The 27,070-nt window shown below is 36.6% G+C and overlaps 1 protein-coding gene across 1 annotated transcript in view; it reads right to left on the bottom strand.

Moving 5' to 3' along the window:
* Window positions 1-27,070, bottom strand: part of LOC144965536 (acetylcholine receptor subunit alpha-type acr-16-like) — a 259,447-nt gene that overhangs the window by 59,031 nt on the left and 173,346 nt on the right. The window lies entirely within an intron of this gene.

The raw sequence follows: 27,070 nt of genomic DNA, 5'->3' as shown, positions 1-27,070 counted from the left end.
GGGAGAGTGTAAAAACCAAGTTTTGAGAAATTTGTGTTGATCAACCTATCACTATCACCACGTTCTCTGAACGGGTGCCTATGCTTATATATTTTATATACAGCGCTTTTTACTTGTGCACAAAGAGATATTTTTTGCATTCAAAACATTTATAGTAGCAGATGAGCCCGTCCCACAGTCTGAATTCTAATTTGCATTTTAAAGTCAAATTTCTGTTTACTATAAGTCCTCTTTCACTCTCTCAAACCCGAAATAGGTACATGAAGATGGGGGAATGTGCGTGTGTGTGTGTTTGTGTGTGTGTGTGTGTGTGTGTGGTGGGGGGGGGGGGTTGGAGGTGTTGAATGTGTTGTGCAGGGATGTGGGCAAGTGTGATGTTGAGTTGCACATTCGAGTCTATGTGTGTGAGTATGTTTGTATATGTGCACGTGTACGAATGAAAGAGAGAATCATTTGGAGTTCATAAGAGGAAGTTGTATGATCACATGGAGGAGAGATATGGTCTCTAAAATTACAAGGATTCCTGCATATTGCCTGGTAACTGATTCGCCCATTTTAATTTTTTGAGATTTTTTTTTTTAAAAAGGGGTGTAAAGGGAGGGGGGGGGGGTGTGCGCTCTTTATATCTAATATTTTTATCTATTCATTTTAAACAATTAGTTTATTACTTTCTTTATTCATTTTTATCATTTTTTTCCGACGGACTGATCTAGCTTTGTGTTCTTTCGAAACATCGTTTTTCTATGAAATGATTCCCCCCCCCCTCCCCGAAGATGATATATTTTGAGTATTATTCTGGCGTGATGGTAGTTAAGGATCCAAGAGTCAGTGCTGGCGGTAGCTCTGAAAATTTAAGATAAGATTGAAAGCAAAAAGGTGGATTAGGTTGGGGTTGGGGAAGATAGAAAAATAGAAGAGAATAAACCAGTACACAGTACAGACTAAAGGTGAGCAAAATAAAAACATTAAAAAAAAATTTGAGTTGCGATTTGCTACATTTGCTCAAATTCTTTTACTTTAAAAAAAAAGAAGATATCTATAGTCTTATCGCTAAATGTGACGATATTAGATCTATTATAAAAATTGATACATTTTTTCGACAATATTTAAAAATGTGTTTCTTTTTAATTTGGCCTTTATAGAAATAGGCTTTTTATTTGTCTTTTCAAAGGCGCTGTTTAATCAAACTCAAAGGTACACAAAAATCATCTTCAGAGCAATTTGTAAACGCCATGCAAGATTTGGTGGTGATTGGTTTGGTGCATCTGGAGCCTTAGTGGAACAAAAATTGGGGTTTGACAAATATATAATAAGATATATACAGATGTTTCATTTGATATATTCTTTTATTCTTTGTACACTCGATCTGTGATTTGGAAGTCAATGCACTCGTGCTTTTTTGGTGCATAAGTAACTCCCAATTCAAGCTATTATGATCAACCAAACCCAAGAAATCAAGCAATTTGAAATCACTCATTTTGGCGTCTTGTTTTAAATTGTTGGGTAGTTAGAAAAGGGAGACATTAGACAATATTTGTGAGCCACCCGGCATATCTTTAGAAAAAAATTGAAAAATGTATAACGCTTTTTTTATTCCAAGTACAAATCAGAAACATTTGAAAATATACAAGCAGCCAGAACAAAGCCTTATGTTATGTGCCACGTTTTATTAAAAATCCTTGATTTGTTAAGTAATTAAGCCGGTTTTACCAAAGTCCTATAAAAATATTTCTCCATCTTATTACTGACTATGAAATTGGTTATTAGATAGAAACCACGATAGTCGGAGCTTTAGAAACTGAATTTTACGCAAATTGGCATTCTCTCGTTATTTCATTTTTGCGACTGGCTTTAAAAAAATACACATGTATTTTTCTATCAATTATTGTAAAATTCCCTCTACACAGAGGAAATATAGTGTTGTATTTTCTTAAAAATCGTTAACACCTATGGAGAACTTTTGTCGCAATTAAGCGTCACAAAGACTTTGAACAAGACAGTAATATTTTCAAAAATCAAGAATCACACGTTCATTAAAATAGGAACAATAATAGCGAACTGACATTTTTTTACAACAAAATTATTTACTTATTTCAAGTCTGATAACAAAACCGTTATGGCCTCATTGTTGTAATAAAAACACCCAAATGACGCCAAATAACTCTATTGCACCATTACTTAATGATGATGATGATGATGATGATGATGATGATGATGATGGTGATGATGATGATGATGATGATGATGATGATAACGATGATGATGAAGATGATGATAATAATAATACTACTAATAATAATAATAATAATAATAATAATAATAATAATAATAATAATAATAATAATAATAATAATAATAATAGAAATAATAATAATAATAATAATAATAATAATAATAATAATAATAATGATAATAATAATAATAATAATAATAATAATAATAATAATAATAATAATAATAATAATAATAATAATAATAATAATAAACTTGTATATATAATATATATATATATATATATATATATATATATATATATATATATATATATATATATTATATATTAATAGGGTGGGTAGGGGGTCAATAATAACACTATCGCCGTCTACTATTCTTCAATAACACCTCCCCCCTCCCGCCCTCCTATCTTATGCTTGATTTATGTAATTTTGATCTCTCCCTCCCCCCCCCCCCCTCTCTCTCTCTCTCTCTCCCTCTCTCTCTCTCTCTCTTTCTCTCTCTCTCTCTCCGTCAATCACTCTCTCTCTCTATTTCTCTCTCTCTCCCCCTCTCTTCCCTTGCACTCACTCACGCACGCACACACACACACACACATACACACACATACATGCATGTTTAATTATAATGCTTTAACTATTATGACAATCTAATACACATAACATATTTCTTGTTTACTTGAAGAAGGCCAAAGGCCAAAACGTCGTTTGTTTGTGTTGTTCCCTTATATATGAGTCACATTTACCTACCTTATCTTTCTCTCCCTCTTGCCTGAAATAAACCTTTGAACTTGAATTGATAATAAAGAATTGAAATTTTGGGGCTTTAATTATTGCTCAAAACATATCAAAGAAAAGAGAAATAATAAACAAGAACTATAATCTGTGAGAAAATTGATTACCAAAAAGGCTTTAAAATGTCTCAACGATTCTTTCATCAAAGATGTTCGTTCAATAAACCAATCAATATTTCGTGTCAATAAAGCCTTTTAAAAAATCCTCAGACTTTCATTTTCGTCGTTGCAAAATCCATTGCCTTGACTTTGAAACACGCGAAATTTCCAGAAAATCATTAAATGAGACTTTTGTATTACATGTCCTTATTCATTCAAATTCCGACCGGTAAAAATCAATTATGACTGAAAATAATCACTATTACAGTTCCGACAGTCATGGAGTTAAGTTACTTTGTTTCAATCTCGCATGACTGTGCGTAAACAGGAACATTGTTGATAAAAGTGGCACTTCCGCCAAAGAGTTTCTTGATATAGATAGAAATTGGGATTTGTTAAGAATCGTGTGTGGAAGGTTGTGGAACATTTAAAAAACAACATCCGCCCCTGCCCCGCTCCCTCAAAAACAAAACAAAGAAACAAATCCAACCAGAAACAAAAACAAAACAAATGATCAAACAAGCAAACAAACTTAAAACATGCGTTTAAATAATATGTCCCCGTTTCAAAGAGGTATTATGTAGTGATCAATTGGGTGCTGACAATATAATTTTTAGTCACAGATATGGAACTTTGGGTTAATTTCTATAATTTAAGATAGAGGATATACATGCTATACCTTAAACTGAAAAATATCCTTATTTTCCGATTTCTTGCCTTTTAATTCAAGATTAACGTCTCAATGTCTAATTCTTTCCGATATAATACGGTTTTGAGACTGAAGGTGTTATATTTTAGAGATTGCAGCGATTTTGACGGCGTTAAAAAGCGTTCTATGTAATCGACTGAAGTTTCAATCGTTAAAGAGAAATTAACAGTATAGGAATGATCAAATTAACAACAAATATCTCATCTTTGTCTCTATCGAAAATATATCAATCAACCTATTTAAAGATAAAAATAATTAGCTTTACATTCAACACATTAAAATGATTTTCTGATTTAAATCTTTAACATAAAACCACAACGAGATATTTTAGAAAGAAGAAAATAAGGTCTACGCTGAAAACTGAAGCAATCTCATGATCCGATTTTCGGCTTTCGTCACTTCCTTATTTTTCTCACTCCTTTTAGTCAAGTGATCTCTAATTCTATGGGGTTATTGATTCATTTGTATCATTCTATCCTTCTTCGTTCCATCTGGCCTACTTGTTTTAAGATTACGTCCTGTTCGATACAACTGGGAAATGTTCGGAGGATGTGTAGAGCAAGAGCTAGATAAATAAAACAGAAAGATCGTGGTTATGTAGATAGCTAATAGAATAGCAGCCATATAGACATATAGATCGATAGTTGGATCGATAAATAAATATGTGTTGATTTAGCAAAACCCGTCGGATGTCGCACGAGATAGTTTTGCGATACGAGCGAGTAAAGTGAATAATTATTATCTGCATGGTTGTTGTTTTTGTTCACTTCATCGTTTTTATCATTCATCCAATTACATTCTCACGAAAAGATTTTACAATTTGGGGCTTATAGATCATTATAAATTTTTTTCCCGAGCTCTATCGAAGCAAAATACTTTCAGAATTGACCTAAAATTTGCCTCTGTGGTAGAGAATAGATATGAATTAATGTTAATGATTGTGAATGAAGCCAAGTTTACTTCGCTCCAACATCATTATCATGTAGCCATAGCATCAGTCATCGAAGAGTCAAGAGTATAGAGTTGGAACCAAGGTCCTTGCCTTAATTTCTGACGTTATAAGTTTATGAGTGTTACTAAATAGGTGGTTATTTCTTTTTCATGGAAGAGAAATCAAATCAAAAATTTCAAACTCGGTGTTCTAACAAAATCTACGGAGAGATTTTTCACCGATGTGACTTTTCTATGCGAAAGTCCGAAGTTCGAGAAATCATCTGACTCATCTCAGACTCAGATATAAGCTGTAGTCTGTAGACGGTCTAGAAGTAATCATTTTAATTTTATGGTCCATACACGGTCCGGATGGATGATCTTTTATTTGTTGTGTTTAGTTATCAGATCGGACCATGAATATTTCATGCATTTCTCGTGCAACATACTCTAAATCAAAACCAAATGCCTCATTACTGATAGTGATAGGGCTACTTTCGTTTTCGAGCTTTGGCTTTTATGAGATGAGGAAGTCTTTCACTGTTGTTCTGGTCATTCATTTTAGAATTATAATGTTCCAGCTTATAACTTATGCTTTCTCAAGATTATTTTATTGCGCAATTTTAAAACATGTTCTCCATTTGAAGAAAGTCATTAATATTAAAAGTAAGGTTGGGTTTTTCTTAAGTTTTTCTTTCCGTGCCTCCGTTGGTGGTGTATTGTAAAGTAACACAAACAAACTGAAAATGCTAGTTTTTGACAGAAGTTTAACACACTGCTTAGTGATTGCCCGTGTCAGTTTATAATGATAGTAATGATTTTTTTTTACTGACAAAAATAAATATTATTATTATTATTATTATTTTAAGTTTTAATCCAAAGAAAGAAACAATTGACCTCTATCAATCCACTAAAATGACTTTTCATAATTTTCATAGTTAGAAATTAATTTTAACTCAAGATGAGCGATTAGCTACAATGTTTCGTATAGTCATTGAATTAAGGCCTTCATATGGAGTTTTTCCAAAATATGACAAGAATTATAATAATAATAATAATAAAAAAAACATTTCAATTTTTAAAAATTGTCCTTTGGGATCCCGATACTTTCATTGCAGCTATGTGGTATAGTTATCACCGTCATTTTGGAAGGATTAAGGTTCCAGACCCGTTCTGAGCAGTTGAGTTATTGGAAAAGGAACTTTATTCACATTCTCTCACCATACTCAGGCATAAATTGGGTAACTGCCTTTTAACATAGGCCTGTAAATTTGTCGGCATTTCTGGCAATTTCGCTCTGCCGGAAAAAAAAATAAATTAAAAGAATTTTTCATTTTGTTTAACAGCCTATTGAATTGGTAAAATTCTAAGAAAATATTCTGGGAAATGGGGATTTTTTCTCATGTTATTGAAAACTCTTCGGCTCCAGGATTTTCAGGCAATTTTTTCAGGGGGCAGATGCAGTCTGTTAAACAGCATTGTCTCTTTCCGGAAAAAAACGTAATATCGCCTAACAAGCGTCATGACTCGACCTGCATGTAAAGTCTTGCTGTTGGCTAGAAACCCCTTGCAAAGCGCTTTGAACAAATTTTCATTTAATGGAAATTGCACTGTATAATTGTTCTACCCTTGTTCTAATTTGACAAAGCTTGATGTAAATTTAAAGTAAAGCTTAAGGATCGTAAAAAAAATAATTTAAAAATTGAGCTTTATATTATACCGCAATATCCACTAAATGTGCTCAAAGCGCTTTACAAGGGGTCCCTGGTCAACAGCAACATTTAACATGTAGAACGGGACATGACGCCTGTTAGGCGATATTACAATTTTTCGGACAAAGAAAACGCTGTTAACGGCCAGGTATTCATTTTACACATGAGTACGGTGAGAGAATGTGAGGAAAGAGCCTCTTCCAAGGACTCAACTATGCGCCGAGCGCGAGGCTCGAACCCATGACCTTCCGATCCAAAATCGAGTGTCATACAACTAGACCACATAGCCACACAAGGACCAGGACCATATTGTAATAGGCAAGAAATGACGTAATATATTTCAACAATCAATTTTTTGCCTTTATAGGAAGGCCAGCATCACTGCTTGATGAAACTGATCCTGATTGGGTTCCAACGTTAAAGCTTGGACATGAGGCAGAGAAAAAAACAGACCATTACTCATGTCTTAAATATAGGAACAAACGCAATTACTGCAGGCAGCAACGGCTCTAGTTGAACAATCAACAATTGGAGAAACTAGCTCAATCATTGACCATGTAAATGTAAGTGTATTGATTGTATCTGTTTAAAACAATATTTATGTAGGCATGATATCTCTTCCTACATGTTAATGTTTCTGTTGGCTTGGGACATCTTGTAGAGTGCTTAGGTTGGATATTGCATGCGCTATATAAAATCAGATCTCACTCTCAGGAAATTTAGTAGGTCCAAATCAAGCAATATTTTGGGTAAAAAGTGAGGTTGGCAACGTTTGTGTCGTTCACTACACTTTAAGGTCATTGCATTGCCAGTTAAAAGGAAGTTGAATAGAGAGTGAAAAGATTGTAGATCTATGCACATAACAATAGACAAAGGGCACAAAATCATATTTCATATTGCAAAGTTAAGACACAAATCTATGACTATGAGGAAAGTAATAAGACAAAGGGGAATAGAGCACATATCAAGTCACTTCATTTCCTCATAAGGTATGTAAGGAATGCCTGCCCCGTGAGCCAGTAATGAAGTCAAAGTTTGTCCAAATTGTTGGTGCAAGAACTGACATCGAGAAAAGTTTTTTTTCTTCAAATAACCAGACTGTACAAAAGCTTACATGTTTTGTGTTATTTTGTCTTTGACTATAGCGTAACAAATTTAAAAAATATAAATTCTCTTTATTCACCTCTAGGGAAAATTTGTCTTTGGAGTCTATTCTAAAGGGAGACTGAAATAACACAGACATTGCCGCAATGCAGCGCCACAAACTGAGCTAGGGCTGAGGTGACTTGCTCAAGGCCACACAACGTAGTGACAACGTGTTCTTATGATGAGATAGATAGAATTAAATGAGTTCACCCATATTGATTTATTACTCAATTATTAAGATCTGGGAGGAAATGTTTTATTAACCTTAAATGATGCCGCTTAAGCTAAACGAATATATTAATATTATAGTCTACATGTCATTTTTACAAGCCAATTGTCATTGTATTGTGGTAAAAGGCAAATCAGCAGAATGACCAATCAAACGTTTTTTACAGACGCATGTATTCCCTATGTATGTACAGAATACACACGCTGACAACAAATTAAATAAAAAAATTAATAAATTATATGGCATAAAAGAAAATACAAACATTCCCAGAAATGTAAAATATTATGGGCTAAGTTTGTCCATTTTTATTGGTTATAGCCAGCGGCATCTACAAGAAGTTGATGGTTAGGTGCAGCGCTTGTAACACTCAATGGAATTTCCCGTGTAGAGAATACATATGTGTGTTTTTTGTATACTGGTGTAGGAAATACAGTTCTTTTTTTTTTTTGGCGAAGGCCAATATTTGCCCGAACATTACAGTACAACAGATTTTCTGAGCATACATAGTTTGATTCCACAGGTGATAGAATTACATTTAGTTTTTAAAATATTTGCGTGTTACTTGTAGAGTTTGTAAATAAATATTTTTAGAATTTTTAGGTTTGCCAGTAATTTTGTGCTCGATTTAACATTTAACATTTTCTGTGATCCACAACCATATTTAAAAAAAAAAGAATAGATTTCCACATAAATATGCCAAACCATTTTGCAATTCATCATAAGGTTCAAGGACTATTGGCATTTGAAGTTGAAGTCAAAGAAAAACTTTTAAAAAAAATATTTTGACCTGTAAAATGAATGACTTGCGTATTTGAGGAAATGGGGCTTACGTTTTCTTTGTTTTCAAACATATTAAAATTAAAATTCCCAGTTCTGGTCAGTTCAAGATTCTTCCCTTGTTTATTCCGACATAATACCAGGTTGACACGATAGACGATAGACGCCAGAGGTGGTAGGTCAATAATGTACTATTTGCTCTATATATTAACTTAATCTTGGTATTTCTTTTACAGGATTGTGAAGACAGACATTTCAGGTTCGCTGAGCAGAAAGCACTTGTCGACACACGTAAAAAACTTCAGAAAGTTACGTTTGATGACTGTAGATATAAAGATGATAATGATGATGCTGAAACTAAATTTTATACTGGTTTACCATCCACTTCTCAAATACAGTTGCAACGAGCGGAGTCCACTGGACCATTTTCATCGACTATAACCCAATTTTTGGGAATAGCGAACCTGAAATGAAAAGAAAGCAGTCAGACTCTCTATTCATTCTTTTCCAATAATGCTTGATTTTATATACCTTTGTAATCCTTTTCATTCTTTTCATTATACTAATACATGTGTTAAACAATTTTACTTTTGCCCGAAATGTTTGTGAAAAAATTGTACTAGTTGTATTATAACTACTACTAGTAGTAGTATTACTTCTGTTACCATTATTATATGTTCTGCAATAATATTCAAAACCTAATAATATTTTTGAATTGGCAAATAAATAGAAATCCATTTTATATTTAAACATGAAGTTGGAGCACAATAAAGAAAAAAATTTGTTTCATATATATATATATATATATATATATATATATATATATATATATATGTATATATATATATACATAATATATATATAATATATATATATATACATATATATACATATATATATATATGTATATATATATATATTATATATATTATATATATATTATGTATATATATATATATATATATACATAATATATATAATATATATAATATATAAATATATACATAATATATATATATATATATATATATATATATATATATATATATATATATATATAATATACACCCCGTTGCTTTGCAAGTTGATGGTGAATGCTTGACTGAGTTCTCATTTTTCTACCCTGGGTGTGGGGTCATTGACCTTCCATTATGGGCAAGGTCATTATTGCTTTCTTCACCCCCCTATGTCTGTTTTCCTTTTTCAGGTAGCTTTCTATCTTTGTTTTGGAATAAGATTACATGCGTTTTTTCCCTGTCCTTAGATGAGAGGGTGACAAATGGATGTACATTTATTTTGTAAATTTATAATTAACATTTTATAAACCATAGACTGGGTGGGTCTTTGACTTCCCATGGTGGCAAGAGGTCATGCTGTGTCTTCTATCCCTTATATTGTTTTCCAAGTTTCTTTATGTCCTTGTCTTGGAATGAGATTACTTGGTTTTGTCCTTTCCCTTGCCGGAGTCCTTGGCTGAGAGGGAAACAGTCAAATGAATATTGTTAGTTTTGGGAAAAATGTTTTTTGTCTTGTAAATCAGTTCGAGTATAATTTTTTTATCATATTATATATATGTGTATATACAATATGGGGGGCGAAGTGGCCGAGTTAAGGCATTGCACTGTGATCCGGATGACCCAGGTTCGAGCCCCGCTTCAGGGACTTTCGTTTTTTTTCCTTGAACAAGATTATTAACCCCCAATTTGCTCACTTGGACAACATGGGTGATTCCTGTTGACATCAGGCATCTTGTTTGATGAGTAATCTATATTCCTTCGTGGAATGCCTAGGCGACGATATCTTATGACATCATGGCACAAAAGGCATAACGTAACTTAATATAATATAATAAAAAAATTATACGCGAACATTTGAGTGTATTCCTCTTAGGGGGGACCTGTGATTGTGTCAGGATGAGACTTTTGGGTGTTATCAGACTTAGTACACTGATAGCATTCTCTTGGAATCTACAATTGTTCCTCTTTGTCTTACTTTTCTTGTGTGCTTTTAATTGTAAATCTGGACATTTTTACAATCCCATTTTATTCCTTTTTACTAGTGCTGAAATGTGTCGCAAGCGCAGTAAAACCCTTAAATCAAACATAAACATTTGAGTGTATTCCGTCTCTGGGTGGAACTGTTAGGCGATCTCAAAACTAAGCACATTAATAATTTTGATCTACTTCCGCTCTGTATTTGATCCAAGCCCATTTTTCTTACTACGTATTTCGCAACAGCGTTTAATTGTGCTGCAATTGACCTAATAGTGTCGCAAGCACCGAAAGTAGTCCATCAGAACCATTAGGTCTATAGAGCCAGATTTCATCCAAGTTTCTATAGTGTGAAAATAATAACTTGTTACCCTTTGAATAGGGCGCTTTTTTATTGCCAAATTACTGATGGGTGTACAAAAAAGAAAGCGGAGGGGATGGGGTCTTAACTTCATCTAGGATGTATCTCGGTCTCTTTGATTGTGAAATTGGTGCTCTACCAACTGAGTTAACGGGACTGCCATGAGTCGCAAAACCATTTAAACGTTTATGTCCGAACACACTGAGCAAATGTGAGTAAAGAGGCTTTTCCAATGACTCAACTAAGTCTCCCATAGTAGAAGTTGAACCTATTAAAGAAGTGTCTTACTTCTATTTTTTAAAAAAGTTATTCATATTCTAGTTCTAGAAAATTCATTGTAATTAATCTAGCCATATGTGAAAAACCTCTATATCGTATTATCAATCTTGCATTGAGTAATATAAATAAATGTAGAAATAATAATAATAATATGTAATAACAGTAATAATAATCATAGAAGTGAGATGAAAAGGGGGGGGGGGGGGGGGGGTTACCTTAGCAGCTAATACCACTTTCCCACAGCTAGGAGGCTTAAACCATTTTACATCCGTCACCCATTCATTGTAGGCCTGATTATAAGTAGTCAGTCCCCTGTAAGCCTGAAACAAAATAGTGGCAATGGTGGTAATATTATTAATTGAAACTAGAGGATAAAAACTGTTGTTATCACACTTGCTTAACAACAGTGAATTCAATTTGCTGTGAAATGTGCAGTACTCATCTGAAAGGTTATTAGAATGATTCAGAGAGACACAATTCCATAACTCAACATTAGCCGTGGGGCTAAAAATTATATAGTTGGTGGATTGAGTAAAATATCGAATAAAAAAGTAGTCATTCAATGGAGCCGAAGTTTAACCTTGTTTGAATAGCGCGAAACGGACCATAGCAATTGCTACCCTTTAGATAGGACGCTAGTCTTTGTCAAAGTACTTTCCGCTAGATCTAACATACTCAGCTCCCCAATCACTGCTGGATTGACAAGGGGAGGGGGATTAGAAAAAAAATCTTCACTCGGGATCAAGCTCAGTCCCTTGGAATGGGGTGGGGCTTTTAAAACAGTCTTATGGGCATGATGTTTTGTTACTGTATTATCAGTTTAGATTTGGACTCGGGACCACATTGATTTCATAGCCATTGCCTGCCCTGGTGTTTTTAATTTAAATTATTATTTATAACCTTTGGTGGATTCGGAGGAATTCATCACCTTAAAGGCAAAAGAGTTGAGATTTGAATGTAACCATACAGACTCATTGATCCACTACTTAGACTGACTTAGACTAAACTTACTTTTGTTACTAAGACTAAGATGATCACGACTCGTGAAGCAAGTCATATCATATTAATATGTGTCAGGTTCGACACATCTGTCTTCTGTGATTTTTTGAGAATAAATCTTACAATTAGGCGTGGATGGTGTAAGATAGTTATAGGTATAGCATAGGGAAACGATTAAATGATACAGACTTACCGTGAAATGTGTACCCGTGTAGAAACTTGTGGTCGTGACGAGGTAGTTCGCTACATCAAACGATGAGACTGGCGGTAGTTCCTAAAGATTATGGCACCAGTCGTGTTCACAAATGGCATGGGGTCTACATCATTAACGGAACAAATTTGTTTTTTAATATTTTTCTGGAACCAGAAAAATACGGAAGATTATCGACAGAAACTATAATTTTACTATTCTACGCCATTGTCTTCCACTGCTTTCTGCCACCCGGAAGTATACTTCCACTCCGATCAGCTGTTTAACCGCATACTAATCTCTAAGATATCACAAAAAAGGGCGTCTCTTAATCTATCTCACTCAAGGAATGCATGGGTGATTTCACAGTTACATGGTTCAACCAATGATGAACTAAAAAAACAGTAAACAAGGCAAGCATTTTCCCACGCAACCTTACAAATGAAATATTCTGATAAGTCAGCCTGATCACGTTCGCCTGTCGGCCACTAAATGCCCCGGATTTGTAGGGTCCTCTGTCGGCATGGTTTCAGTGTTCTGTGTGTTTGTGTGTGCATGTGCTTATGTCTGTATGCATGTGTGTGTGTTTATGTGTGTGTTTGCGTATTTTGATACAAACCACGCTTCTTATTTGTTTATCTAGCTGCAATTGTTAATGATTGAGGCAAAGTCGCTATATTTCTTTATTAGCAAACAATGAAAAAGATAAATGTATGGGTAGAACAACAGACAGAGACACAGAGATAGAAAGATAGAAAGATAAATTATAGATGAAACTGAGAGAGGGCCAAACAGCGAGAGAAAGAAAGAGTGTGAGGGAGGAAGTGAGTGTGTGTGTGTGTGTGTGTGTGAGAGAGAGAGAGAGAAAGAGAGAGAGAGAGAAAGAGAGAGAGAGAGAGAGAAATAAAAAAAAAAAAAAGAGAGAGAGAGAGAGAGAGAGAGAGAGAGAGAGAGAGAGAGAGAGAGAGAGAGAGAGAGAGAGAGAGAGCTATGTTCGTTTTATTGTGTTTTCATTATAAAGAGGGCGGTGGGGTCTTTTTACGACAATCAACAGTGTCAACGCTAAGAAAAAGGAAAGGAAAGTTAAATAGCTCACGAATGACCACAACTAATGACATGTCCTAAACAACTTGAGGATGAAGCTTATAAGGATCTCTAGCCGTAAATAAATATACGGCTACGGTGACCATAATAATGATGGTCATTCCTACTTCCGCTTTGCCTCACCCAGGGCTTACCCGGGGCGTATAAAGCCTGAGAACCTCTCAATCTGAGTCTCTTCTCCTCCTTTCCTTGTTCATTTACTTATACCTATAACACTTGAAACAAAGGTAAGTTATATTTTTATATCTTAATAGTTTTAACTTAGTAATTCTGTGATACATTACCGAACATCTAGACCCATCCCAGCCATGGAGTCCTACAGCCAGAATACCGAGTTCTGGCAATCACGGCAAATAAATTACTGCAAGCTCAAAAAAGACGATTTAATGACATGTTTTTATGTAAGTCATTACAAAATAAGCTACACCCTCTCCTCCTCAAGCTGTCATCTGACTCAAAATTGAAACAAAGCCACAAATGAATTGACCAGTCCCATTTTTTAAAATTGAAATTTTTTGGCTTTCACTTTGTTTTGAAACAAACAGCTTTCTTAAACTATCCGTTTACCCTCCCTTTCTTTATATATATATATATATATATATATATATATATATATATATATATATATATACCTCTCTCTTCCCCTCTCTCCCTCTTTCACACATACCACACACACACACACGCACACACACACAAACACACACACACACACGGAGAGAGAGAGAGAGAGAGAGAGAGAGAGAGAGAGAATGAGGGAAAGAAAAAAAGAAAGAGAGAATGAGGGAAAGAAAAAAAAAGAGAGAGAGAGAGAGAGAGAGAGAGAGAGAGAGAGAGAGAGAGAGAGAGAGAGAGAAAGAGAAAGAAAGAGAAAGAAAAAAGATGAGAGAGAGAGAGAGAGAGAGAGAGAGAGAGAGAGAGAGAGAGAGAGAGAGAGAGAGAGAGAGAGAGAGAGAGAGAGACCGCATTTATAAAGCCTACAATCTTTACTCTGTTTCCCTCCCACCCTCTTTAATGCAGATGCAGTCTCTCTCTCTCTCTCTCTCTCTCTCTCTCTCTCTCTCTCTCTCTCTCTCTCTCTCTCTCTCTCTCTCTCTGTTTTTGTATGTTCGTGTTTTACTCTCTCATTATCTTCTTTCTTTATATTTTTCTCTCTGTACACCCTGCTTCACGTAGTTTCAAAGCTGTACTTTGAAATTATAAACTGTTATTTAACTTTGGAATTTTGAAACCGTATTTCCTCCATTAAATAAAATAAAACTGCCACATTAATTATTCTGATTTCATAGATTCTATAATTAAATTAATGTCAACAAACCCTTGATATGTGAACAATTTCAGAAAATAGCCGCATTTTTGGAGTTCATTAATTTAACGGCATCTTACATAATAATTAATAACTACAAAGTAACAGTTGAATTATCTCAAAGATGTGTATGCACATTATTAAGTTGATATTCAAAGCTCATGAGAAATGTTATTTCTCTAGTCAAAATTTTAATGCCCGTATCAAAGGTGTTATCTTTGCTAATTGAGTCAACTGTGACTCAACTTCAAAGTCTATTATTGCAATATCCACTAAACGTGTTTTACGTTCCTACTTTAAAAATCTCAGCAATGAATGATCATAATTTTATAAATTTGGGATCAAATTTTAGGCATAAGATCCTCTATCAGCTGTGTTTGACACAATTGACCACTCAATTTTAATCCAGAGCCTTTCTATTATATATTATGGCATCAAAAATATTGTACTGCGATGGTTTGCATCGCATACCGTATCTTACTGGTAGAACCCAGTCCGTTTTAGTTAATGGTCAGACCACTTACCACTGAAGTTTGGAGTTCCTCAGGGCTCGGTACTCGGCCCTGTACTTTACGTCCTGTATACAATGCCACTTGGGCGAGTCATTTCTGCACATGGTGTGAATTACCATATTATGCCGTTGATACACAGTTGTACAAATCCGCTGTACCATCGGGCATGTGGTGCTGAACTGTATATTTTAAATTTTAGGTTCCATGGTCACGCCCCCCCCCCTACCTCCACCACAAGATCTTGAATATGTAACCTCTGATTGGAAAGAAAATGTTGAAATTACACCTCATGTTTATTTTTATCACTATTCTCAAAGACAGGAAGATTCTCTTTTTCATTTTTTTCCAATACATAATGTGAGTACCTGGGTAAAATCCGGTGTTTCATTTTTACGAAGCCCGACGAAACCCGATACAGCCATGGGAAGTGAGCAGCAGTAGGGAGTGAACCAGAGACTCAGGGAAGTGTAGACCATTTAGGAGTGAACCTGGGACTACGGGAGGAGTATATTAGAGGGAAATGAACCTGGGACTATGGGAGGAGGATATCAGATGGAAATGAACTAGGGACTAAGGGAGATGGATACAAATGGGATTTTAAGCCGGGACTATGATGGCAGCAATGAGGTGACAGCAGTCGGTAGTAAATCAGGGACAATGTTAGGTGGGCAGCCATAGGAAGTGTGCCCAGAACTGCGTGAGATGTACACCAGTGAACAATGAACCCGGAACAATAGACATGGACGCAATGGGGAATGATCAGATGACAATAAGATGAGATACAAGTGGCGACTGAACGCAGGACTGTGAGATGTGGACGCTATTAAGGAGTAAACACAAGGCTGAGAATGAAAACACCCACTGAAGCGTGAATCTGACACTACCTGGGTTGAACACAATTGGGTAGTGAATCTGGAAATATGGGAAGAGGAAACCAGTGTAGAATGAAACTGGGCCATTGGGAGGTGGATACCAATGGGGAGTGAATCTTAGGCTGTGTGAGTTGGTCATCCGTGGGGAGTGAACCTGGAACCTATGGAAGGTGAGAACCAATGGGGAAGGAACACAGGACTATAGGATGGGGTACAAATGACAAGTGCACCCGGGACTATGAGAGGTGGACATCAATGGAGCGTGAATTCAAGGCTTAGGACATGATACCCTATGGAAAGTGTAGCCGAGATTGAAATAAATAAGGAGTCAATCTGGGACTATGGGAAGTGGACACTGCGAGAACCCAAGCTATGAATATGGGAGGTGTGCACCATTGGGGGATGAACCTAGGATTATGGGAAGTGGATACCAGTGGAGAATGAACCTGGGTCTACGGGAGGTTTCGAAAAAAAGAAGTACCCGTCTGGGTTCACTCTCCACAGGTATCTACCTCTCGAAGTTCCAGGTTCATATCCCATTGGTGGGCACCTCCTATAGTCTCAGGTTAATTATCCTCTGGTGCCCTCCCCCTCCCCCCTAATCGTCCGGCTTTAATATACACAGATATAATTTTCCCATAGTCCCAGATCCATTTCCCTCTGATATCTTCCTCCCATAGTCCAAAATTCACTCCCCACTTATGTCCACTTCCCTGAGTCCCTGGTCCACTTTCCACTGCTTCTCACATCAAATAACTTCGGAAGTTTTTGAAAGTTTCGGTGGTTTCGGAAAAATGAAGTAATCTTCTAGCTTCACTCCGTACGGGTGTCCAAATCCCATATACCCGGCTTCCCTCTCCATTGGTTTCTACCTTCGTAGGTCCAAGGTTCATTCCCCATTGGTGCCCACCTCCTATTGTGTCAAGTTCATTCTCCTCTGGTGCCCACCTCCCATATTATGGCTACAATACCCAATGGCATCCATCTCCAATAGTCCCAGGTTAATTTTCCTTTGATATCTTCCTCCCATTATCCCAGGTTCACCCCTCCACACACTTCCACTTCCCATTACGACGGGTTTCGAAAAAAGAAAATCCTGTAAAATCGGTGACACACATGAAAACAAAAATAACTAAAGAAGGCTAGAAGTGACCTTTGTTGATCATTCCTCTTGAACCTCAGATAAAGGTCGCTGCATTTGTAAATTAAGGGGGCAGGGTCACTAGGGAGATGGGCATGAAACAAAAATAAATCATAAAAAAAATAGAGCTTGAAAGATCCCCTTTGGTAACACTAAATAGTAATTTATCTATGATATAATAAATGTGCTGTTGTGTGTTTGTGCCTCGAGCGATGCTTCTGTGGTTCCCTTCCAGACCTGCTTAATCCGATTGGCGTCGGTAATCCGGAAGCATTGCTCACTAAATAAACCGCAATAAATTTGCATATTTTCTAATACACCTCTCAATGCCCACCGTACCACCATTAAATATCAGCACTGCCAGCCCCAAGTTTTTAACCCGTGATATGACTCTTTTGGACACATGTTCCAGATCAAACTCTTCAACGACTCGCTAGCATTTGTGTAAACCCGTCAACTTACGTAAAAGGTCGGGATGCGACAAGTCGCGGAAACGGACTTACACGCCTCCGTAATCGCATTCACCCCCCTATACTTACACCAATTTTCATCGGATAGATTATGGTATAGCTTCTCATCCGTGGACAGCTTATGGATTTAAATGGCCAAATTTGCTTTTCGCATACCATTCAGGTCATGTTTATTGGCAGGATAGCATTGACTTAACAAGTTTGTATTTCATCTATCACTTTATCTGTCAATCTCCTCCCCCCCCCCCCCCATTTTTTCCCCCCCGGCACTCATTTTTCTTCCAGACATAGAATGTTTCATCTTCCTAATCCGAGTACCCATTCTTTTTTTTGTACGTGTCCAGTATATTCCATCTTCTCTACTGTCGTTTCCCCGAAAGGTTTAGAATGTTCTACAGTTCTAAAACGATTATTACCGATAAATCGTGAGTAACGCAAATGATGCTTCTCCTCAGAGAGTGAAAGATATTTCTGTTGCGACAGGGGGCTCTGTGGAACCCGAAGAACCGAAAACAATCCTGTTCACGCCTTATTCTCCATCTTACGAACTCTTCCGAATCTTCTCCGTGCTTAGCTTTCCACTAATCGTACGACTTACGTACCATTGATTATACCAATATCGAGTACTTTCCCTGTCGTACAACCTATTGCGGTTACTAGCCCACACTTTGACTTAGAACCCTCTAGTCATGTGCGTCCCGTCCACTGAAACGTTAATGTCCGTCGTATCTCCCCCCACACACACTTCACCGCTCTTTCTGACATTTAATTAAAACTCAATTTCACCATCCTTACGACACCTTTCAACATGACTTCACAACAGCGTCATAAATAGTCTCTTTTATTTTCTTAAAACTAGACTTCTGGACAGAGGGGGTAGATTCATCATACCACAAAATCCCTATGCCCACCATCCGCGTAACGCATCACGATTGCTGCTCTACGTTAAGGCTACCGAGTCATTTACTTTGATGAAAAGGATCAGATTAAAGTGCTTAGAAGGAAAACTTTTGGTTCAATTTTACTATGAAACCCATTACACACGAGTCTGGAAGAAATTTGTTCTTTTAAAATGCTTATATTCAAAACTCACTCTCACATTCATGTTCATCTACAACTTGATATAACATGTCGTTACCATCAGAATCTGATTCTGATATGATAGCTCATCCATTGCACAATTTTACTTCACTTCGAGAATTGGGCGTGGCAGGCTGATTTTCTAAACAAACTTGACTGCCTACATCTCATTAGCACATTCCACAACAGCTCCATCACTCTGATCAACTGCACGACTATCACTATTAATAATACCAACACTAACAGCACATCGTTTCTTATTATTTAATGTGTAAACCGATTACCCCGAAATTTACGTTTCTTTGGTCTGACAACACTGCGAGAACGATTTACACTCAAATCGTCTTCAGAATTTTTCCTGGAATTCATTATGAAATGATTTTTGATCACAAAATGTCTTCATGACACAGTATTCTTGAAGAACGCTATTTAAAAAGGACTCCTTAAATCTTTCTTTGTTTACAAAAGACAAAAATAGAACTCACTGACACAAAAGAGGACCGTTTATTGTATTTTTATAAGAGCCAACAATCAATCCTAACCTCAAAACGAAAGTCAAATTAAAAAAAAAATTTCGCGTGTAGATCCCTGGACTAGGTGTGGAAAAATATCGAATAACTAAAAAAACCTCTTGATGGACTTCAAAAAATAGAAACTGATCAGAAAATTCAAATAATTCTTCATAAAATCAAAATAATACTATCATGGAATTCTTCATTCGCATTTTTTTCACTTTTTTCTGGTGACCCTGCACCCTTAAACGTTCTAAAGGATTTTGGCAAATGCGCCCGCACATACAGAAACAGACACATATGCACATACACCCACGTACACACAAACGTACACGCGCACACGTATTCACACACACAATAACATGCACAAAATGGCTCGATTTATATCATTCAAACTGACAGCACACAGTTATCATCGTTTTCGATCGTTGGTCCCACTGCTTGGCAGCATTTCCGGTTCCATTTAGGATAATTAATTTGTGATCGACAGGCTATAAGAGATTCGATCTCCCCTTAGACTGCCAATGTCTGGGAGAGAAATTGTGAACGATCGCTGAAACAAATCTGTCTTTAGGCGGTGGTCAAATATATAAAATTGGGTAAAATTTAGATATATTACTGAGGAGAATAAAAATAGTTTGTAAGAAAAAAAACAAAAAATAAAAAAAACAACAACAACAAAAAACAAAAAAAACAAACATACAAACAAACTGAGAAATACAATTTTGATCATTTTCATTTTAGATTCTCTTTATTGAATCACTACGACATAAAACCAGATTAAGGTAGCGGGTTAAAAATCTGTAAAGAATTTCAGGGATTAAAATGAATAAGCAATCAATGAGATTGGAGATCTTGAGAGTGTATTGAGATACTGGCAGACCTTTTTTCTCACGGTTACCGACACTTTTCTCACGTCATAATGCTACTTCACTGCATTTATTTGCAAGAACAAAGCGGGGAAACGTTCCAGTATTCTCCTTATAACAGCATCTTCGGTAGCTAGCATCAAAGCGACGGTTCGCTAACACATGTCGCCTAGTTCTCTAACGCTCGCCACGCTACAAGCCACATAATATAACCACGTTTATGGTACCCCTAAATTTGCCTAATATTATCAAAGACGCTAATAAATTTGAATGGTCAACTCAAAGCGTATTTCTAAATTGTGAATTTTATTGGTCAATGCCCAACCCAGAATTATGATATAAATAAGAACCCAAGCAATCTATCGTTCTTTCTCTCTCTCACTATGGCTCAAGACTGGTTCTAAGACTTTTGCGACCAGCACCTAACAATATTATATTTAGCGGGAATTTCCCATGTGAGTAAATGTAGGAATTTTGTTTGACAATTTAAATTGCTGTTTAATTTTGAATGAGTTGTGATTAATAAAAAAATAGTAGATATGTATACTGAACAAAATAGTGTTCTTTGACAGACATCGTAAATAACCGCCAATCTATCAAACAGTGGAAATCTATAATCCATGTAATGTATATTATAAACACAATATTTTATTCAATTATATCTATATATAAGCCTTTCAAATGTACTACTTTTGCAATTGTACTATCACCCTACGTGCAATAATAATATTATGTAATTATAATATGTATTATTTTCTTACATTCTCTCAATTACCTACTTTGTTCCACCCACCTCCATTAACCCAATTATAAACACGTTTATATAATTCATAAGGTAGCATTAGTAATGCTGTAAGGGTTTGTTATTTGGAATCCTTTCAACACTGCTACTCAACAGAAAATCAGAACTATTGCGACGAAGTCAAAGTTTTGTCCCTGTATATCCACAAATCGGATGACCAAATGATATGATCTGATCACCTGAAGATCTAACTTATCTAATCAACTAATAGAGGCCTTCATCTCCCAACCCATCTATCAGTATGGCCATATGGAAAGACAGTAAGCAATGGGGGAACAAACCCAACATCCGCGATTCAATTACGTAGAAGATTTGCCAGCCAGCAAGTGGAGCGAACTTTAAGACCGATCGCTATATAATACCAAGTTAACGATTTCACTCGTCGGGTGTGACAGGCGCGCTTTCCGTTCTCTCGTCGAGACAATTCAATACGAAAATGGAGCCTGCTTTTCACTTTAGAAGATAAAAACGGTTAGGAATAATTGTGATTTGATTTTTATAAAAATAAAATATGTTGTAGAAATTGCGATTTGAGTCCCATTTTATTTGCGGGCGGAAATCATTGACATTGTACTTTGTTTGGTAAATATTGGACAAACTTACGACTTTGGTGATGAAATATGACTTCGATGACAATTATTGTAAACTTCAAAAAATATTATGAATAATTTATAACTCCCTTATTGAGGGACCGATTTTGTCATTCGTGGTATTAATTTCATTGTAATAGAGAGATTGGAACTTCAGAGTTATTTTTTTCCTGATGCGAAATTATTACTTTGTATTATTTTGCACTGAGAACAATGATTGGTAAATAAAATTGTTCCCCTCTTTGATCCACCACCTCCGTCTATTTTTGTAGAATTGTGAGTCAAGTGTCCAAGCACAGGCTGTCTAACCGGCCCTCCAAAACAAAGACACGACTAGCCATCAAGGTATTACGCTACTGTTATGCAAAAAATGTAACACCTTTTGTAAGAAGGTCTAGGCCTAATAGATAAAATCTAAAAACAAAAAAAAAATAATTGTGAGGAATTTGAAAGCCACAGTGCTGAAATTAGCTTTAAAAAAAATGAGAACATTGATCTTTATTTCAGAAAGATTAGTTCAAAACTAACTGTTTTACGAATACATTTGATTAATAAGAATTCTTTTGTTTATTTTAAGTTTTAAGTAACTTTTTAAAAATTTTATCGACCGGTTTTCTTGATATTTTTATTGTTGTTTATATATCAATGAGACAAGATGGGTGATATAATTTGTTTGTTTCAAATGTAACAAGATGGTAATTTGGCCTTTTTACTATCAGCCATGCCTGGCTAATATATTCATCAAGGTGGTAATAGGCTTCAGCAGTCGTGACGTCACTTCCCTCGTAATGACGCATAGTAACTTAGTAACTGGTTCTAAACTATCGGAGCAATGGCGGACGCCCTTATGAAATACTTCTCCGACGAGCATAAAAGTGTATCCGGAGAAGAAAAACATTATCAATCTTATCATGTTTTGACTTTTATACATTCCGATCACATGACCTGTGAAAAAGTTCTAGTAAGCACGAAGAATAAAAAGTACCAATTTTCTTTGTTTAGAACCAAGCTGCTGGTTGCTAGGCGGACGTGACATCAGACTATTGAATCCAATTAAAATGGCTGTCTAAAAACTAATAACAAACAGCTGAGTGACGTCCATTATTTTGTTCCATCTATTCTTTGTCCACTAATCAAGGGACTGTGCAGCTATGTGGTCTAGTGGTATGACACTCGCTTTCGGATCGGAAGGTTCGAACCTCGCTCGGTGCATAGTTCAGTCCTTGGAAGAGGCTCTTTACTCACATCCTCTCACCTTACTCTGGTGTAAAATGAATACCTAGCCATTAACAGCGTTGTCTCTGTCCGAATAAAGAATTGTAATATCGCCTATAAGGCGTCATTTCCCGTCCTACATGTTAACTGTTGCTGTTGGCCAGGGACCCCTTGTAAAGCACTTTGAGCCTGTTTAGTGGATATTGCGCTATATAAAAGCTCAATTTTAAAAAATTATATAACGCATACACTCAATAGAAGTGCTGTACCCAGGGTTTTGTTCTTTAATAATATGTGGCAAAGAAGACAATATTTTCTTCTTTAAGTCATTCATTAAATCATTCGTATGACAAAAAAAAAAGTTTTCTCTGAACGATGAAAATCGACTTTACATGTTGAGCTTGAGCTTTTTGAAATGTTTTATTTTATTTAGCGCAATATCCACTAAACATGCTCAAAGCGCTTTACAAAGGTTCCCTGACCAACAGCAACACATTATAACATGTAGAACGAGATATATGACGGGACGCCCATTAGCCGATATTACATTTTATTTTTCCCGACAGGACAACGCTATTAACGGCCAGGTACTCATTTTACAGCTGAGTACGGTGAGAGAATGCGAGTAAAGAGCCTTTTCAAAGGACTCAATTAAGCGCCGATCGAGGCTCGAACCCTGGACCTTCCGATCCGAAAGCGAGTGTCATACCACAAGACCACATAGTCGTTATGGAACTCTACTCCTCATTTTATTTGTAATACGCTTCAACAGTCGTAACGTCACTTCCTTCGTAATGACGCATGGTAACTTACTAACTGGCTCTAAACTATCGGAACAATGGCGGACGCCCTTATGAAAATTTCTCCGACGAGCATAAAAGCGTAGACTATCCAGATGAAAAAAACAAACCATTTTTGACTTTTACACATTCTGATCACAAGACATATGAAAAGGATCTAGCCAGCATGAAGACTAAAAAGTACAGATTTTCTTTGTTTCGAACCACGATGGCCGCCGTTGCTGGGCGACATGACATCAGACTATTGAATCCAATTGTGACGAAACTGTGGCATGACAATCTTCTAAAGCTTTAACGATGACTCAAAGCATACGTTGACAGCTGTAATATTAAATTAAGATTCAAGCCCACAAAAACCGATGACGGCCAAATATTCATGGGTGGTCAAGACTGGAACCAGTAAGTAAAATCCAATCATTGTGAAGGGAATGCTGCATATCGTTTGAGAACCTTCAAATTATGTATACGTTACCCAAATCCACCATCCGGCGACGAGAGGTGATGTAAGAGGCTAGATCTGGGCTTCCCCCCCCCCCCCCCCCCCACATCTCGTTGATCGGCACGATTTCGTTATCTCTCCAATGGCCCATTTAGACGTACAGTTTTTCTACCCATGGCCCGACGGACATAGATTAGAAGGGATGGATGTGGGTCACCGCAAACCGACATAATAATATGTGGATGAGAGTTCAGTTTAGTTTAGACGTAGTGTTAATTGTTCCGCGTCGGATCTGGGACATCGTACTTCCGTTGTCATCTTGAGAATAATGTGTATGTATGTATGTGTTTGTGTGTGTCTGTGTGTGTGTGCGTGTGTGTATTATTAAATGCATCAAATAAACAACTCAATATTACGATTAAACATAGTCTCTGGGTTCACTCTCCACTGGTGCCCACCTCCCATAGTCTCTGGTTCAGTCCCAAATGGTACCCACCACCTGTCCTATAGTCTCTGGTTCAATCCCCAATTGTGTCCACATTCCATTTCCCTGAGTTCTCTCCTCAATGGTATCCGTCTCCCATAGTCCCAGGTTCATTTCCCACGGGTGCCCACCTCACATAGCCCAAGCCCGACTCCCTACTAGAGCTGTAGTGAGACAAAGGAACAGTTCGATGCTCGAAGTATTTCGCCGGAAAGCAATATAGCGAATATTGAATGGAACTATTTGATTTGAAACAGATACTCAGAAATAACCAAAATACGGTCTAGAAAAACAAAAACGCTTTGCCTAAAATCTTTCAAATAATTATTCTGAGTTCTGAGTCGGTAAAACTCAACGCTGGTAATACTCCTTAGTGTCGAGCGGAAGTCTCGATGATACCTCAAGTCATCGGCCACCAACACTCAAAACTTCCCGAACTCGATGACCAAGGAAAAGTCGGGAATTCCCGAGAAGTAGCACTTCAACTGAGCTTTGGATGGCTTTTTTGTATTAAAACTTAAAATACATTAAATAAATTCACTTTGTATAATAATAAAACATTGATACCTATAACCATTTTGATCTATTTACGACGTTTGTGTTTTGTTAGCTGTTTAAAATATGATATAACGTCAATACCCAATACCAATGACTAGGTATTGAATGAAAGCACCGATGACTAGAGCGATGCTCGAGACTTTTTTGAGTCTCGAGACTCAAAAAAGCATCGAGACGCAAAAAAGTCTCGAGCTTCGCTGGAATCATCGCCGACGAGAGAGGGGTGAACAATGCAGATAGTACACATTGTTAGTAACGCGTGCGTCGCTCGCGCAGTATAGTCTCGAGACTCGGGACTCGGGACTCAATACGAGAAGCATCGACGACCAAGATTCTCGAGACGAGAAAAGCATCGAGAACTAAGTGGAGGTCGGGAAGTTCTCAGTCGTCGATGACCTGACTTCTCAAAACCTAAAGCATCGTTGACCTTTTGGTGACCCGGATGCCCTCCCCTAATACTCCTACTCTAAACAACCTAATGACGCGTGCGCTCAATGGTACCGTGTGTTGTTGTGCTGCTTTGCATCACACATCCACTTATTCGTGTCTTGTTTATGATTCGGTTTGATTGAACGAGCGGCACACTAATTTTATCTTTTTACCCCATGTCCGGATTGTGTAGTCTGTGTAGTGATTTCGTGACACAAGAATATAATTGATAGCAACCAAATTCTCACTCATTCCGCTCTCTAACTCTCTCCATCTTTCTCTCTACCCCCCTTCTTTCTCTCTCCCTTTCGGTCTACTTATCTATCTATCGATCAATCAATCTATCTATTTATCTATCATTTATGGACCTCTCTCTCTCTCTCTCCCTCTCTCTCTCTCTCTCTCTCTCTCTCTCTCTCTCTTGAAACATCGATGTAGACTGACTCCAATATTGTGGTAAATAACACACACACTCACACACACACACACACATATATAATCTATCTATCTATCTATCTATCTATCTATCTATCTATCTATCTATCTATCTATCTATCTATCTATCTATCTATCTATATATATATATATATATATAAAATTAAGTCCTCGTGAGGAGATCTGAGGTTCGAACCGCAGTCAGGCAGGCCGATTTTTTGGGCTGGTTTGTTTTCATATATCTTTCTCTCTGGTTTGTGTTAAACAGTTTCATAATATCTTTTCAGATTTTTACACTCGTCCTTGCTCCCTAATCACTCCTACACATTACTAGATTAGCACAGTAAATGACAATTTATTGCAGGGTGGGCATAAAGTGTGACCCGCAGTCTCAAAGCGGTATTATGTCGGGTTGAACTAAGTGCTGGAACTTGAATTTACAAGCGATATATGAGAATTGTGGTTTTTTAAACGTTTCTTTAACGGTGGAGGATTATTGCCTTTAAAAAAAACTGGAAGTTAGTTTTCTTATTATTTCAATTCTTAATTCACTTATAGGGTGTCGATTCATCCCCAAATAATTCCGTTTTTAGAAGATCGGTCACAACCTAGGATGAATTTGCAAAGGAGGAAGGAAGCCCATGCTGAGCTGTCTGTTGACACTGCCGCATTGAGTAAACCATCGACTTAAGAGAAAAAAAAATACATTTAAAAAAGACGTAACATAGATACATCCCAATTAATGTTAGCGAATCTGCGACATTCCTCGGGCAGAAACTTTATCACATGACTTATTTTTTCTCTGATGAGAAACCTATCATTTACGTAAACGTCCACTACTTCCCCACTCTCCCTCTCACTCTATTTGTTCTTTATTTTTTCAATGTCTTCCCCGATCTCACGTGTCCACATTAGAGTTTCACATCAGCAAGAGCATGATGACAGAGTTGCCTCCCTGCCACTTGTCGAAAATCGATGGTAACCAAGAATGATTAGAAATGTAAC

Source organism: Berghia stephanieae, chromosome 2 (genome assembly GCF_034508935.2).
Source record: "Berghia stephanieae isolate SIO BIC M18660-M18661 chromosome 2, UCSD_Bste_1.3, whole genome shotgun sequence".
Classification (NCBI taxonomy): Eukaryota; Metazoa; Mollusca; class Gastropoda; order Nudibranchia; family Aeolidiidae; genus Berghia; species Berghia stephanieae.
This window is presented reverse-complemented; position numbering and strand designations above follow the sequence as displayed.